This window comes from Macaca nemestrina, chromosome 1 (genome assembly GCF_043159975.1).
Source record: "Macaca nemestrina isolate mMacNem1 chromosome 1, mMacNem.hap1, whole genome shotgun sequence".
NCBI lineage: Eukaryota > Metazoa > Chordata > Mammalia > Primates > Cercopithecidae > Macaca > Macaca nemestrina.
In genome coordinates this window covers 206432368-206447304 of record NC_092125.1, presented here as the reverse complement: position 1 = coordinate 206447304, position 14937 = coordinate 206432368, and the positions used below count along the sequence as shown (strand labels likewise).

At 57.1% G+C, this 14937-nt stretch overlaps 1 protein-coding gene across 7 annotated transcripts in view; it reads right to left on the bottom strand.

The window, feature by feature from the left end:
* LOC105473734 (AT-hook DNA binding motif containing 1) overlaps window positions 1-14937 on the bottom strand; it is a 70004-nt gene that overhangs the window by 51420 nt on the left and 3647 nt on the right. The window contains exon 1 of one of the 7 annotated variants that reach the window (XM_071097779.1): window positions 8870-13225. The exons of the other annotated variants lie outside the window; for them this stretch is intronic. The gene's annotated coding sequence lies outside the window, so the exon portion shown is untranslated. Of the gene's footprint in view, window positions 1-8869; window positions 13226-14937 lie in introns of those variants that run through there. 7 annotated transcript variants of the gene reach the window in all.

Here is a 14937-nt window from a genome sequence, read left to right as displayed (position 1 = left end):
CCCCTTGTGGCAGGGACCCACTCCTCCTCCCCACATCCTCCAGAGACAGAGGACCCCATTTCCTGGCCTAATCAGTCTTCTGTCCTAATCCCCCCACCCTAGTCCTCAAGCCACTTCCCCTCCCCTCCCTCCAACTGTTAACTCTTCCCATGCAATCAGATTGTGGCCAGAATTCAGGCCCTGCTGCTTAGTTGCTGTGTGACCCTGGGCAAGTTACTTAGCCTCTCTGAGCCTCAGCGAGCTCCTCTATACAAGGGGATAATCCCCCTGGAGGTCTGTCCTAGGGATTAATGAATAACTGAACTCATACCCACGGATATGTCCATAGATACTAAGACATGCTGGTGTCCCACAGTCCTGAAAATGTGGATGGGGATGCTGTTTGGGAACTGGGGTTGGGGAGAGGGGAAAGGGGCTGCTGTTAAAAACTGACCCCAACTTCAAAAGTTTCCCCAAGGGTGCCTAAGCACCATCCAAGGCAAGTTCCCCATCCTTCCAACCACCATCCTATGACATCAAAATACTGTTTATTGAGAGACAGGCAGGGGCCTCAGGTCAGGCCCCTCATTGCCACAGTCACTACTTCCAAGGCCCTGAAGCAGACCTGGGTGAGAAAAGGGAGGGAAAGGTGGAGCCACAGGTGAGATGGGAGGAGAGGACCCCTGGTGGGGAGGACCCCTGGGATGAGAGGGGCAGAAGGGGAGAGGGACAGGCACCCAAGGACCTCCCTCTCCCCCACCGCTAACCCAGCAATCACCTGGCCCAACCTTCCACCCATTCGAAAAGGAAGAGGAGCCAGCAGCAGTAGGTTATGATAGGCGATTACCCGTCATTAATTAATTAAAATAAACAGCAGATTAAATACAGCAAAATTAAAATAGCACAGGAAATTAATTCTCTCCCAGCCCCACCTCACAGGTGAGGTGCTTAACGGGCCCCTTGTAGCCAGGATCCAGGGCAGCCTGGGCTGGGGGCGTGCGTCGCCAAAACCTGCCTGTTACCACAACTCCCGACAGCCCCAAATATCAACGGCGGAGCCCAGCCACCCACAGGCATCCACCTGGCTCTGCCACCCCAAGATTGGCCTCCTGGCTCCTTATCCCTGGGGGACTCCAAGCCCTGCTCCCTAGTGGGCGGGAACGGTCCTGACACCCTCTAGGTCAGGGGTTGGGCACTGGGCCCTCCTAAACACATGGCCCACATCTACCACACAGGTCAGGGCAGAAGAAAGGAGGGCCCCTGGCCCTCTCTTCTGGGTCCCCTCTGGGGCTTGGAGTCAGGTCTCGGCAAGACCCCCCAACTTCTGTGCTGAGCCCCTAGCCCCTCATTTGGAGTGCCCCAAAATCCATCTCTGAGGACCCCTCACTTTCCTCCACTCTTTGGCTTAGGATGCTCTGGAAGAAAGCACTGCTGAGGCCCAGAATCCCAAGCCAGAAAATGCCTGACCCAGTTGGCTAGACCAACCAACCCCTAGGACGTGATGCCAGAATTGCCTCCTACACAAGACTAATCGGCTCATTGCACAGATGGGGAAACTGAGGCCGGGGAGGACAAGGCATTTTGTTTGTGGTCTCCCAATGACCTAGTAGGAGAACCTAAAGCTCTCTAAGGGGTCCGTTCCATGTCACCGCTACAACACTGGATTTTCAGAGGGCAGCTCAGTTCCACGCTGCCCCCTCCCAGCCTAGCTAGCCACTGAGGCCTTGCCTCCATAAGTCCATCTGACAATTTTCCCTTCTGTCCTGTGCAGCAACTGGTTAGACCTCAACCAACCTCAGTTCCTGCCCTCGGGCTTGCTGTTCACATAGTTTGCTTGGAAGCTCCTTCCCCAACTTCTCCCTGCCCAAAGTCTGCCAGCCAGCTCAATACCAGTTCCTTCATGAGCCACCCAGAACCCTGACAACTTCCTTTAAGCTTCTGGGGTGGAGCTGAAAGCGAAGACTCCCTCTCTGTGGTCTGCGTGATACGGTTATCAGGTGAGCTTTCTGTAGACTAAGAGAAGAGTCTGGGCCCCAGCAGCTGGCACAGTACCCAGCTCTCAGAAGATGCTCAGTAAATCTCTTCATCTGATGTCCCCCCATATCCAAGTGATAACTGACAATAATGGCTGTCATTTATTGAGCAGCTACTACAAGCCCAACAGCTGCACTGCCCCATCCTTGCACGACGAACCTTGCTCACAGAGGCTGTATGATTTTCCTAAGGTCACTCAGCTCAGGAACTGGAACCCCACTGATCCTTAACTCTAATTGGATCTCCTCTCCATCCTACTCACCACTTCTAGGTTAGACCATCATCTCCCACTTGCACTTCCTAAGCCCCTCAACTAGCCTCCCTGCCTCCAGTCTCTCCCTCCCTTGGTCCTGCCACCAAAGATTTCCCATAACCCCTTGTAGCCCACTGGATAAAACTCAAGCCCCAAGGCATGATATCTACACGCTGTGACATCTGCCTTCTGGCCTCTTTGCAGTGTCTCCTCTGGTCTGTGAATGTCCTCCGCTTTCCCAGCATAACACACTTGATTCACTTCCAGGCTTTGCATACGCTATTCCCACTGCCTGGAACACCCTTCCCACGCTTCCTCTTATGAATTCCTACACATCCCTCAACATCCAAGATCAAGGGTTACTTTACAATGGAGTTGGAAGAGACAGGCAACAAATAGGCTGGTCACAAAACTGAGAGCCCTGTGAGGGAAGGGCTCATGTCCATCTTGGTCACTACAGTATCCCCAGGGCTTAACTCATCAATGCTCAATCAATATTTGTTGAATGAATCAGTGAATGCTCTGTATAGACCTGCTGACTAAACAGAGAAATGACAAAAGAATACAAGGCCACAGTAGGCAGGGCCGGAGGTAGACAGGGAGAGACTGAGGCCAGGAAGGGCAAGGACACGGTGAAGAGCAGTAACAAATACCGTCAGAGCTAATCTGCAGCAGGCCACACTCTTGGCAGAGACAGTGTTTATGAGAGACAGAGGAAGGAAAATGATGGTGTGAGGGAGGCTCTCAGTGTGTGTGTGTGTGTGTGTGTGTGTGTACATAGGCAAGAAGAGGTGAGGACACATGTGTGTGCTGCATTTGTGAATTGGCCTGTGTGAGAAGGCAGGGAAGTATGCAAACATGTACATGTGTTTGTCGGGGGGCTGTGTACGCATGCCATGAGGGCTTGGGTATCTATGAGTGTGTGTGTAAGGCTGTGTGTGTGCACAGGATGCCGTGTGTGTACATGATGGAGGTTGTACACTTCCGCTAGGAGGGAGTCATTGAGAAAGACAAGAGGAGACACACGAAGGAGGGGCGAGTGAGTGAGAAACTATGTATGGGGGGCTGTTGTGAACATGTGCATGAGGAGATGGTGTCCCTGCAAGTGTGACCAGTGGGGAACATAGGTAAGAGGTGTCAGGGCTCTGCTGAGGGTGCAGCTGCCATGGCCTCGACCACAGGCCTGGTGCCAGAGGTGGGGGCTGGCCCTGGGCCCAGGGTGGGGGGTTCTGACAGAGCAGAAGATTCCTCAGAGTCCTCCCTGGAGCCACAGGCGCCAGATTACCATGTCCCTAGGCAGGGAGGTCGAGGAGGAGGCCCAGATGTGCGTGCGCCTCCACATCTGTCCACAGTAAAACCTCTGGGCATTTCTTTGTCTTTGTCTGTGTCCGGGTGTGCACGCCTGTGCTTGTGTGAGTACCTCCGGCTGTGTGTCTGTGCCTGTCTTTGTCTCTATATGTTTTGGGCCTTTGTCTCCGTGTGTGTGGCTGGTGATCTATGCCTGTCTGCATGGCAGTGTCTGGTTTTGTGGGTGTCTACGTGTGTCCTAGACTCCATGCATGTCTAAGTAGTGGGTGCCAGCATCCTGCTGGACTGCTGTTTGCATTTGTGGGTCTATGCGGCCTCGGTGTGAGTGAGGGCAGATTGTGTTTTTGAGACTGTGGGTCTAGGCCTCGGTGTATCTAAGTGTGTGCTTGTGTTTCTGTATGGGAGACTATGCCATGTGTTGTAGTATAGAGATGCTTATCTGTCTGTGTGATGTTTGTGAGACCAAGGATATGTGTGTGTCTGTGTCTGTGTGTGTGTTGGGTGTGAGGGGTTTGTCACAGACTGGTGAGCAAGTTAATCTCAGACTCCGTGACACGTGGAATAAAATCACGCTCCCATAATGGGATCATTCGTCTTCCTGTCCAAGGAGAGAACCAACTCTTCACCCTCCACCCTGGGGGAGCCAGTGGGGCCAGGGCCAGGCACCGGCCCCCACCCAGGCTGCCTTCTGGCCTCAGCACCCCCACCCCCTCCTCTGCTGCACCAGGCTCATTCTGCCTCCAGAGTGCCCTAGTGCCCACTGTGGGCTGGGCAGGGCTCCAGGACATGTGACTGGGCCTTAGAGGCCTGTCCTGGGCCCCCTGCCCCACCCACTGCTGAGGAGGGCCCTGCCCTGAGATGAGAGCTGGGGGTGCAGGAAGGACTCTTTGGGCCCCTCCTTCTCCTGGAGGGGAGGGATGAGCTGCAGGCCCGGCCGGGATTTTCCATCTCTCAGCAACAAGATTCCTGGTGAGCAGGCTGCGGGGTTTGGCAGGGCGCCTGCTGGAGACCCGCCCTCACCCGCCAGGATGCCTGGGTCTCTGGGGCCAGGCAGCAGCGGGTTCCCTGGGGAGCTGGGGGTGGGAGGCCCACAACTCCAACCTACTGTTTGCCTGGGCCTGTGGGAAAGCCAGACCCTTCCAGGCCCATACCTCCCAACGAAAGATGGCTCCCCAGCACCCCCAGCAAACCACTACCCTTCCTCTGGCCTCCCCCAAGCCCCAGCCTTAGCTTAAGAAAGCATTCCCAGGCCAGCCACCCAGCACCACCCGCCCCCCCACCCCTCAGCACACACCCAGCCTGGGTTCTGCACCTCGCCTCCAAGTGCGAGGGCGCTCAAGGTGAGGGTTTTGCTTCTCCTCTCAGACCTAGGGGTCTGAGGACAAGGCTGTGTGTCCCGTATCTGTTAAATCCCTCTTGGTCTTAGCTCTCCTTCCTGGCTGGGCTGAGAGACACCAGGAGAGGATTTAAGGTCCAAAGTTGGGGAAACTGAGGCAGTGAAGCCCTCCGCCCTACTCATCACAATGAGTCAGAGGCAAAACCCAGTCATCTGGACTTGTCTTAGTGCTGCCTAGCAATAGTGGCTGCAGTTCTTTCTTTCCCGTGGGAGGGTGCAATTTCCGGAGGGGATGAGCATCAGCTGGAGGGAGTGGGGAATGGGCAGGTGGGCTCCCTCAACCCTCAGCACCTTGGATGAGCAGTTGGAGAGCAGGTTTGCTAAGAGATTAAGGTTGAGGAGGAGAAACGAGATGCTCCATGATTTATGAACCTAATTCTTCTCCCTTAAATTCCCCTCCAACCCCCACCACCCAGCCCCAGCCTGGTCCCTCCAGGGCCATGCTGTGGCCCCAGGCCAATGTCAAAGCCCTAACCCATCCATCAGCTGTTGCCAGGGAGTTTCCACCCCAGTGGGTTCCAAAGGGAGGGGCACAACTGACACTAGGGGCTCAGATTGATGGGGAGAGGGCATGGCCCTAAGGAGTCTGCCAACAGACCCCTACACCCTCCCAGAAGCTGGGGGCTCACAACATCCAGGGAGGAAACTAGGCTGGCGGGTGGGGCCCAGGAGGAGGTAGCCTCCCAGCTCTGGCACCACACCCAGCTCTACCCTTTCAAGAGGCCAGGAGACCTGGGATCCCATGGGGCCCTACAGCTCACAGGGTGTGTGACCTTGGGTGGTGACTGCTCCTCGCCAGGCCTCAGCCTTCCCACTGCACAATGCAGAAAGTGGCTCAGATATCCCAGGTGACCCCCTTTTGGCTCAGCCCCCTTAGCATTAAGCCTTGCCCTCTGTCCAGAATCTGGCCCAGAAGGGGTAAGGTCACAGCAGCTACCTGAAGGAGTCCTCAAAGCCACCCAAGTCAGAGCTGAAGAGTTTATGGGGATTACCCCTCCACCACATGCCCATTTTCCAGTCCCTGAGAGAGGATCTGGAGTCTGCACCAAGACCTGAGTTTTACTGGTGAGGTGGTTAAGAGCACATGCTCTAGGGACACATAGACCCGGATTAATGTCCTAACTGCACTGGTAACTTGTTATATGAAGTCCTGTGCCTTTTCTCTGCCTCAGATTCCCCATCTGTAAAATGGGGTAATAGTGCCTTCCTCCTAGGACTGTTGAGCTGAAATGAGAAAATGCATGCAAAGGCCTTGGCACAGTGCCTGATACATAATAAGGGCTTGAACAGTGGTAGCGATCATAATTGTGGTTAGTATTAACATAAATCCAGTGGCCAGGGAGAAGTGGAAAGAGGGATCCCTGACCTGGCTGGAGGCGATGCCAGCTTCATCCTTGAGCCAGATCAGGACCCCCAGGGTCTCAGCCCAGAAGGGCCAGACCAATTCCTTGAAGCCCCCTAGCTGTCTCCCCTATTCGTTAAAGGCCTCTCATTAGTAAGCCTGGGCACCTGCCCCTCCACGAGTAATAAGCCTCATTAGTATCTTAGCCCCAAGCTCTGAGCCCAGAGTCTATATGTGTGCACACGCATGAGGGTAGGGGGCTGCAACAGGCCACCAGCCAGGAGACAGCATCCTCGCCAACCACACCCCCTGCCTGTCATCCGCAGAGCCCGTCACCACCCAGCTTGTCACCTGCCTGCCTCGCACCCGCACCACCTGTCACCCACCCAGCTCGTCACCCACCCAGCCCATCACCTGCACCACCTGTCACCCACCCAGCCTGTCACCAGAGCCGCCTGACAGACATCTGGGTGGGGGACAGGAGATGGGGAGGAGAAGACCACAGGGGTGCAGAGCTGGGGGCCCCAGAGACCCTGTAGGACCCCCACTTCAGCTCGGCATCCTGCAGCATCGCCATGGCAACCTCTCAGCCGCAACCACTTTCCCAAACATCCCCCGCCCTCCCCCCCCCAGGCCCTGCTCTTAGCTTAGCTGAGCTGAGGCTGAGAAGAGCCTGAGTGACAGCAGAATGGGGCAGGAAGGAGGGGGCTCCCCAGCTGGCTGGCCTTAACCACCCTTGCGCCCCTCTGGACTCGGTTACTCCATCTGCAAAATGGAGGGGCCGGAACGGAGGAGGCCCTGTAGACAGGCCATCCCTCTCCAGCCCGGATTGGCTGAGTCGGCTGCCGGTTAACCTGTGAGGGCTGGGGGTGGGACGAAAGGACCAGGGTTTCTGGGTTCTTCCACACTCCTCTACCTTGGGCCCAGCTCAGAGAGGCTGGGCCCCTGGCCCAAGCTCACACAGCAGATGAGGAGGCACAGGCTGGACAGGAGAGGGGCTCTGCCAAAGAACTGCCAGCTGGAGGTGCCATACTGGGTGACCCAAGGTGACCAGGGGCAGAGTTGGCCCCACCTCCGAGCTGCATTATTTATAAAACCCAGAGCAAAGAACTGAGCAACAGCTGCGGTGCTGCCCCTCCAGGGGGCACAGGCCTCGGTGGAACGGAGAAGACACGGTGCCTCCTCAGGGAAGGCCCCTAGGGTCCCGGGCTCCCTCCAGGGCTGGCTGGGGCAGAGGCTGAGGTGGGGAAGGGGGAGCAGCTCCGTCCCTCCCCTCCCCCTCCACTCCTCCAGGCAGGCAGCGATAGGATTACTTCTGCATGACTGCCCGCTCCACAGGGTTCCAGAGACCCTCCTGCCTGCAGCAATCTTTAAAATTCCTCCAGCCCAACCTCTCTCCCTGCAGTGAATGCTCCAGAGTCTACCGCAGTGTGCCCACTGCTGCCGCCGCCACTACCCCCAGGCAGGCTGGGACCCAGGTCCCTGGTGTCCATGGGCAAAGATGGACCCATTCTCAGGGTGTAGCCCTGTGTCCCTCAGAACCCTCTAAGGCCCAGGCCCCGGCCCATTCCCTCTGGCCCTTGGTGCTGCCCCAGTCCCACAGCCATGGCTCCAGCTGGGGTCAGGAATGCCAGCTGCGCCAGGGCGGATGGGCACATATGTGCAAACACCCCCGGTGGATCTTGGCATGCCTGCCCGTGGGCTTTGCTGCCAGAACCTGGCTGCCCCACCTCTGCTCCGAACCCCTCCCTATCTCACCAATCCCTGCTACCCCCAGGGTGGGCAGACAGCTGGACTAAGCCAGTGCCTGTGGCTCCCCAGGGCACAAGAGGCAGGCAGGAGATCGATTCACTGAATTTTTTAAGGCCCTAATGGAGCCTGCATCCCAGGACTTGCTGGACTGGGACACAGGCGATGTCTTGGGGACCCTTCCCACAGCACTGCCATTGCTTCCTCTTTCGGGTCTTGGGGGTCAGTGGAGCCCCTCTGTGAGCCTTCCCTCGGCAAGAGAGGAGGCACAAGGGACCCCTAGGAAAGAGAAGGGATTTGGGGGCTGTGAGCAATACCCAGAGCCCCCCTATCTCCCGAGTCCTAATGCAGGCAGAAGCAGCTCAGCCTCTAAATCACTCCCCTCATGCTGCCCTCTGAGGCGGATTCTGTGCATCTGTAATTACGGGGTGGAACAGATGGTGGAGATTCCGTTTAAAATCATGCATCTAGTAAAGTAACCTTCACTGTCGGAACTGACTCCCAGGGAGACCAAGCCCCGCAGCCTGGATTTGGTGGTGGGGGGTAGTGTCAATCCAGCACCTTCCCCATCCCTCTCCCTGAAGCCCCAGGCCCCGTGTCCCTCTCAGGTGAGCCAAGGGGTTGGGGGAAGGGGCAGTGATTTGGCAAGCACTTGAAAAAGTGTAGGCTGGGGGCAACTCCCCCTGTCCCCCTCTCCCACATACATGCCAGAGCCAGGGCAGGGCTGGGTACTGAGAGTTTCCTGGCTGAAAGACCAGGGTGACCAGGTGCCAACAGGCTCTGCCCCCACCCCAAAGGGGCCCCAAACCTTCAAGCCCAGGCCAGGGTGCCCAGAGCACAGGGTCTTGGGTGGGGCAGCTTTGAACCAGATGTCCAGCCTCACTGTCCAGGAATGAAGAGCCTGGGGCGGTGAAGGGGTGGAGATGCCTCCCCAGGCAGAGGAGGCTCTGGGAAGAGGGGGAGGCCTGGGCAGCAGAGAGAGAGAGAGAGAGAGAGAGCACACAAGAGTGAGCAATGTGTGTGACAGGCTGAGGCTGTCTAGGGGAACAAGGTGGGGGAGAGGGTGTGCTGGAATGTGCCAACGGTGGGAGTGAGGGTTGCAGAAGAATTAGGCGGGGTATGTGACAGGGTGCCGTGGGGTGCAGGCAGAGCACAGAATGGGTGCAGGGTTGTGACTTGCTGAGGCTGTATGTCTTTGTGTATAGGTGTGGTATCGGGGTGTTTGGAGAGGTGTAGGGGTGTCCCTGGGCCCTTAGGTGGCTGAGGAAAGTACTGGAGCTGAGACCGTCTGGGGAGTGGTGGGGCCGGGCCTTTAGGACTGCCTGTCGAGGAGGTGCTGGGATCCAGGGGGCAGTGTGCATGTGTGCACGTGCAAGCTTCGGGAGGTATCAGAAGATTCAGGGCCTGATCTGTTGGAGATATACTATAACTGAAGCCATGTCTCTGTGTGTTTGAGGCAAATGTTGTGGCTACAGAGGGTGTTCTTGTTTGAGTGGGTGTTTGAAGCAGTGAGTGTATGTGTGTTGTAGGGGGAGGTTGTATGTTTGGAAAGGTATAGGAGACGATACCGGTGTTTGGGGAAGTGCTGAGCTATAGTTGGGAGAAATGGTGGGGGCTGTGGGCAGAGTGTGTGTGTCTGGGGAGGTGTCAGGGCTTTGAGGGTGTGAGTCAGTGGGAAGGTAGCAGGGCTGTAGCTGGGTCCTGGGTGTATCTGGCAAAGTGTTGGGGTTGGACAGGCGGTTGATATGCTGAGGGTGTGGGAGCTCTGTGTGTGTGTGTGTGTGTGTGTGTGTGTGTGTGTGTGTGTGTGTGTGTTGGGGTGTTTAGGGATGTATTGGGGGATCATAAAAATCTGGGTTTTAAGTACTAGGGCTGTGAACATGTGCCTGGAAAGGTGTTGTGGTGGGTGGAGGATGCACTGTGGTTTTGGGGAGGAGCTGGGGAGTGTCTCTGGAAAGGTTATTGGGATTTTAACTGGGTACCTGCAAGGGTCTGGGGAGGTGTTAGAGACCTGAGGTCCCTCTGTACGTGGGAATGGAAGAATGGGTCTCTGATATCAGAGATGTGCCACGGGCTATGGTCCATGCGTGGGCAGGTATGAGGGCTGTAACCGGGTTTCTGGTGTTGGGGAGGTGTTGCAGGTGTGTGGGTAATCACATGGTGGTTGTGTGTTTGGGGGTGTGTGTATGTGAGGTAGCTGGATGTCGGGGGGTGTCTGTATGTAGAGTGTGTGTGGAAGTGTGTGGGCTGGGTGTTGTAGGTGGATCAGTTGTGTTTTAGGTGTTAGAGCTGTGAGTGTGTATACGGGGCAGTCGTCTATTTAGAAGGTGTTGGGAGCTGTAATTGAGTCCCTGTGCCCCAGAGAGGTGATGGAGCTGCAGGGTGTGTGTGTGTGTTAGGGGGGATGCCCCTCTGGGAGAACGAAGGGCAGCGTCCTGGCCTTCACTCCGGGGCCTAACTGGGGGCTACCCGCTAGAACCCCTATGGTATGGGGTGCCTGTGTGGGGGTGTTGAGACAGGCAGTCCATCTGTCTCAGCCTGTGCCCAGGCCCAAGGAGCGGAGCTGCCTCCTCGCTCCCTGGGGGGCAGCAGCAGATCTGAGCCCACCCATCTGCCTTCAGATGGTCGAGGCAGGAGCCTCCACAAATCTGCCTGGAGGGCATCACTGTGTTTGAAGAGACACAGGCTGGGGGTGGGGGAACTGCACAGCAAACAGTCCTCACGGAGGCTCCTTTAAAAACCACTGACGCCAGGAGAGAGGAAGAGGGAGGACAGGGGCGGGTATGTCTGTCCTTGTGCATCTGTGTGGGTCAGTGCCCAACTTCCAGGCCAGGGGCCCCTTCCCACATGCTTGTGCTGGATGTTCCTGTTCAGGTAGCACTCAGGCCTTGGCAAACACTGCTCCAATCTAGGCAACAGGCTCCCAGCCTCACACCTGAACTACACCCTCATATCTGCAGTCCCTACACTCACATGCATTCATACACCTTCCCACATGCATGCCTGCCACTGCACCCTCACAGTGCAGTTTGCCCCATGCCCTTAAACCTTCGTCTCTGTACCCCCATCACACATACCCCACCCGGCAAAACCTGCAGTTACACACACCCATCTTACACACACACCTATCACATAAATGTGCATCCACACATACATACCTGACAAGTCACTCACACATACAGCCACACACTCCACACACCTTGGAGCTCCCTGTCACACCCATATCCTATCTCCCATACACCCAGTCTCTGTCACACTCCATGACACTCGCCATCTCTTCTACCTGCACATGCAAGCACATGTTTATACACACATGCCTCACCACCTTTGAGACAGCTCCCCACTACCCAACCCACTGGGCATTTCTCGGTGTCCAGGCCAGGCCCTGAAGCTTCCCAGAAGGGCTCTCACCAACTGAGAGGACCTTCTGCCTCCCCACCCTGCCAGCTGGGTCAGAGTATGGCAGGGGGGGGGGGCCGGGCGGCAGGGGCAGGTTCTCTGTGCTCTGGTGTGACTGCCACTGTATGTGTGAGGGTGTGATAACATGTCCTGAGACCCATGACAGGGCCTGCGAGTCAACACCCGTACAGGGAAAGAAGCACAGGTGCGTGTTCACCAGTTATGTTCGTGAAACGTAGAATGAGTGTGCGGGTAGAGATTTACATGTCACAAATGTGTGTGTGTGTGTGTGTGAGACAGAGAGAGACGCAGGGCCTGTGTAGACAGGTGTGGCCATGGGGGCTGCGTTTATACGAGGGACATCCCCCAGGTGAGTGTGAGGGGGTGCTTCCCAAGACAGGAGAGGTACACATCTGCAACTGGTGGAGGGGTCAGGGCTGCAGGCCTCTCAGCAACCCCTCCCCTACGAAAAGAGGAGCAGGGAGCAAGGGGCTCTGGGCGGCTTCTCTCTCTTGCTCTTTCTCCCTGACCTCTTTAGCAGCTGGAAGCTGAGCCGGGGGTGGAAGGAATGGAGACTTGGCTGGCCTGGGGGTTTGGGGAGGGAAGAGGGAGAAAACACCTTCCAGATTCTCATCAAATCCCTGTTTGTGGTTTGTAGCCTCCAGTCTCTCCTCCCTCCCTTTCCCTCCCTCTCTCTCTCTGTCTGTCTGGGTTTCCCCCTTTCTTTATCTCTTCCTGTCTCTCAGCCTCCCCATCTCTCTCCTTCTCAATCTCAGTCACCCTGTCTCCTTTCTTGTCTCTAAGTCTCTGTCTTCCATTTTTCTGCCTCCTCCTCTCTGCCAGCACCTCTGTCTGTCCGTCTCTCCCTGTCCCAGTCCATCTGTCCGTCTCTCTCCGTCTGTCTGTGTGTGGGTGTCTCTGTCCATCTGTTCCACCACCCATCTGTCTGGCTGTCTGTGTTAGTCCTTCCAAGGGTGCCCACTCGCTCCCCAAGGCACCCTCCCCCAGGTCAGCAAGGCCTCTCCTGGCTCAGGGGGTGGGGAAGGGGTGCAGAGCTGCAGCTTCTGGAAGCTTCAGTAGCAGCTGGGCTGAATTGGGAGTTCGGGGCCAGCCAGCTGCAGAAGCGGCCCCTCCCTTGGGCTCCCAGGCCAAGGACCCCAGAGCAGAAGAGGAGAGAAAACAGGGCCTCATTGCAGTTGGGTTTGCGTGTGTGGTGGAGGGGGGCTGGAAGGGGGCTAGAGGGAGGCAGGGCCTCACTTTACTCTCACTTCACCATTGCCCCCGGAGCCAGGCCCTGCAGGAGAGGGATCCTTGATGCCCACCTTCCTCATCCCCTGGCCAATGGAAGAGATGCTGGGATCCAGGAGGGAGGGGCCAGGAGAGGCCAGGCCTTGGGGGAAGGAGGGGCTGGGAGCCAGGGCTTCCTGTCAGCTAGGCTGGAGGGGGGCTCCTTCCCTACTCGTTTCCAGGCAGTCCCTGGGGACCCCTCCTGCTCTGGTCCCAGTTCCAGGCACGAGGGGTTGTTCTTGCCAACTGCACTGGGGCCATTCCCACCTCCATCAACCCATAGGGACATGGGGGGATCAAACCAGTGTCACCCCCACAATGGTGGAGGCTGGTTGTGGCTATGTAGTGACCCTGGCCCTGTCTAGGCACTGGCCATCCTGAGTCTAGCACCTCACACACACATATATACAGTGCATCCCAGTACGCACCGCCTGCCCACGCCCCCTAACACCACTACCCACCGTCATGACATGAACGCAGAGACCAGCACCCTACCTTGCACCGGTGACAGCGCCCCCGTCACAAAGCCAGCAGCTTCAGACAGCATCCCTCAACATTCTTCCTGGCTACTTTATCCCTGTCCCCCACTCCTCTCCAATAGCTCACAGTCCAAATCCCACAGTGGATGGGGAAACTGAGGCCCAAGAGGAAGGGATGGGAGGACACAGTCATCCCTCCTGAGACCCAGGGATAGGATCATAAATGAGGAAAGAAGAGATGCTGCAGGGGCAGAATCAGGCTCCTTCCTGACCTACCACGGGCAAAGTCCGTATTGGCTGCGCCCTCCACACAGCCCTTCCACTGGGCCAGGGCCAGGGCCAGGGGCTGGCTCCCTCCCTCTCAAGCTCTCCTTGCCCCTGGTTGGGCCCCCTCCCTCTCCCCCGTTCTGAGCAGCCCTCCCTGCCCTCTCCCTCCCAGCTCTGGCTCTCTCATCCTCAGCTCTTGGAAGCCTGACTCACTGTTTCCCCTCCTCTCTCCCCTCCCTCCCTCTCTCTCCCGGCAGCAGTGGCGCCTCCCCCTCCCCTGGGGGGGCTCTGGCCGCAAGGGTGCCCGCCTGCTTCTCTCCCCAGGCTCCAGCCCCCTCCGCTCCCAGGAGGCCCCCTGCAGCTGTTCTAATTCTCTAACTACAGTGAGGTGGAGTGCAAACAGCCCAGATCCCAGCCTGGCCTTGCCAAAGGTATCTGTGACCCCCACGCTGGGCAAGTGGCTCCTCTCCCTAGACTTGGCTTTCTCTTGTCGAACAACTGGGGGGTGTCCAACTGGATGATGCTCCTGGCAACTCTGGGACCCTAATGTTTCCCACTTTTATAACCTGGGTGTCTTCTGGCACAGAGCACCTGACAACCTGTAGTGTGCAGTACCTGCCACAGGCCACGCCCCCCCAGGTCCCAATAAAAGCTTAGCTGTGTTCCAGGCATTTGGGGAGGGCAGAGGGGAGATGCTACCCTGGGACCATAAGCATTTGTCGAAAACCCTGGAATCCCTCTGTCTCCCCATTTCCCTCCTCCTGTGAGAGTCTCTCTCTCTCCCCGACCCCCACCTGTCCTCCTCCCTCTTCCCAAACATCTGCTTGTCTCTCCTCCAAAAACAACCCCAGAATCTGATCCTGGGTGAGAGGCCCTCAGTGCTGCCTCTTCTCTGGCTCCAGGGTGGGGAGTGGTATATTCCCAGGCCTTCTTGGTCCCCGGCCCCCACCTCCAGGGGCTGTAATCCCAGCTCTTCTTGCCTGTTTTCTCTTTCACTCTCATCACTGGCTTTGGTCTCCATCTTTTTCTCTCTTCACCATGCATGTGGCTGTGGGTCTCTCCTCCCCATGCCCCCACCCCTCTCCCTGTGGGGGGCCCATCTGCTGGCATTAGCAACAATGTTACCCTTGCTTCCTCCCATAGTCCCCAGCTCCACTCCATCCTGGCTTCCACCTCCCCACTCTGTCCCAAGAGACCCAGGGGACCCAGAGACAGAGCTGGGCTCCATCCCATAATAGTGAGTCTGCTTGACCTCACCAAGCCAGACCAGAAGGGCCTGGGCATCTGGTACGCAGGCATGACACCCCCTGGTCTTGGGTGGCTGGCATGAGACACAGAGCTCTGTGTTCTACAAACCAAAAAAAAAAAAAAATTGAAGTTGACCTGGGGGTGGGACAGAGAGGGGAAGGGGGAAATGAGGGAGATCAGGTTTGCCTGGAGGAAG